The following is a 2,241-nucleotide window of genomic DNA, read 5'->3' as shown; positions in this document are numbered from 1 at the left end:
GGCAAAGTGCCAAGAGGCTTACAGATCTGCAGACCCAGAGCACACGCTATCAAGCGAAGATTAACCTTGGTGACCCAGAGATGGCTTTATCAGTGAATTCAGACCAACACTCCCGATTGATGTGGAAAACTCCCGCTTTTTTTTAGCCAAAATTTGTTTTATTTTATCCTTCTTCTGCTGATGTGTTCTCAGAAGGTGGCATGTATGCCTGTGGGGACTGAGCCCCTGGGCACCTCAGAGATCATGGGAGAGCCATACTCTGTGTTTGTTCTGCATGAAGGGTATGTAGAGACTGACTCAGAGGGACATACAAAGACTGATGGGTCTATAACCCTTCTAAAGGGACCTCAGATCATCTTGGTGGACACTGTAGGCCCCTGGGACCGGGAACTTCTTCTGCAGCGTTTGGCAGGGCATTGCGTGCATCCCACCGATGTCACCTACGTGGTGTGCACCCACGGCCACTCTGACTATGTTGGCAACCTCAACCTCTTTCCTGGGGCTACTTGGTGAAATATGACGTGTCCAGAGGAGACCTCTACTTCAGTTATGACTTTCGCAGTGGCAACCCATTCCAGATAGATAGGTGGGTGGAGGTCTTTGCTACACCTGGGCCTTCAGGCAGTGATACCAGCGTGTTGGTAAGGAGCTCTACTCTGGGTACAGTGGTTGTGGCTGGGGACCTGTTTGAGCAAGAAGGGGATGACAGTAGCTGGCAGGAGCTGAGTGAGAACCCCACACTACAGGAGGAGAACCGTCAGAAGGTGCTGCAGGTGGCTGATGTGGTCATCCCAGGCCATGGTGCACCTTGGCGCGTCACCCGGGAGTGAACAGTGACAACAGGTTGAAGGAGGCTAAAGGGACTAATTAACAATAACTTGGGGAAAGAACCAAAGACCATATGTTCAAAACAAAAGCATTTTTATGGCCCTTTCTTCCACCTCAAAAATGCTTTTTATATGTACAAAACACAAATTGTGATTTGCTAACGTTACAGAATCACAATTTGTGTTTAGTTATTCAGTATTTGGAAGGAGCATGTTTAGGGCATGTTTTCCAAATAACCAATTGCAGTGCTGTGTATGAATGTTTTGCGACCTAATTACGATTGTAAAACATTAATTTTTTTACTGACACCTCAACGGTGGTAGCAACCATTCTTAAATGGGAAGGGGTCTCCCCAAGAACCCTTCCCCTTTGTCAATGTAAATACAACTATGTTTTAAGAGCAGGACACTGCCTGCTCTTAAAAAGTGAAACTTAAACATTTCATTTTCTTTTTTGAACCACATCCCGTTTTCCTTGAAGGAAAGCAGGCTGGATTTTTAAAAAAAGATTGCTGTATTAAAATGCAATTACCGGCATGGTGGTCTGCTGAACCTAGCAGGCCACCAACCCTGTGGATGCCTGCAATTCCTAATGGGGAGCAAACTGCAATCTAACTCATTAATATTCAAGGGATAGGTCTATTGCGACCCATCAGGAATCACTGTTTAGAATCTGTATGTTTTTGTACATTAGGAATTGTGATTTCTTTATTGCGATTTGGTAAAAATTGCAATTAGGAACTTGCAATCCCTAAATTCTGTACATATGCCCCCACATTCTATTTCATGGTATAAAGTATAAATAATTGTCCTTTCTTGCTCTCTGCTTTTTTAAATGGTTCTGTAGGCATGTTAACTTCATCATACAAGCTCGAGCCAAAGGACATCTGTGCACATCACTGGGTCTTATCTCTGCCGGCTTCAACTTACACCCTTTCATTCTGCTGTGCTACCAATGATGTACAGTCCAGGCGGTGTGATAAGAGTGCCCATCCTAATATTACCAAATTGTCCCCAAGTGTATCTCCTTCATTTCTTTCCCATCTCACTCCAACATCTTCTCTTGGGGCAGTAATTCTCACATTTGAGTAGTCATGCCTACCAGGGGCACTATACCAAATATCGAGCCAAGCCAGTCTTGTGTGTTCCATTCCTCCTTTCACAGTACCATATCTCACAGCTCCAGCCAGACCTGAACCAGGGGAACCATGTCTCTGATCCAGCCATGCCTGCACCACTGTGTCACCCAAGCCATTGCATGCCACCTGGGTGCTCTTCCCAGAACTAGAAGGGCTGTGATGCAGTCAGCCGCCACACCCTAGAAGATCTGTCTAGCTCCTAAAGTTCCAGATGTGGAGAGGTGACCTAGTGGTCAAGGATGTGTGAGATGGTCTGCAGGATTGCATGATAGATA

General features: G+C 45.6%; 1 pseudogene; it reads left to right on the top strand.

The window, feature by feature from the left end:
- The first annotated feature begins 204 nt into the window (after window positions 1-204).
- Window positions 205-830, top strand: LOC138267179 (metallo-beta-lactamase domain-containing protein 1-like; annotated as a pseudogene).
- The last annotated feature ends 1,411 nt before the right edge of the window (window positions 831-2,241 follow it).

Source organism: Pleurodeles waltl, chromosome 12 (genome assembly GCF_031143425.1).
Source record: "Pleurodeles waltl isolate 20211129_DDA chromosome 12, aPleWal1.hap1.20221129, whole genome shotgun sequence".
NCBI lineage: Eukaryota > Metazoa > Chordata > Amphibia > Caudata > Salamandridae > Pleurodeles > Pleurodeles waltl.
Note: the sequence above shows the minus strand (reverse complement) of the source record. Positions and strands in the feature narration are given on the sequence as shown.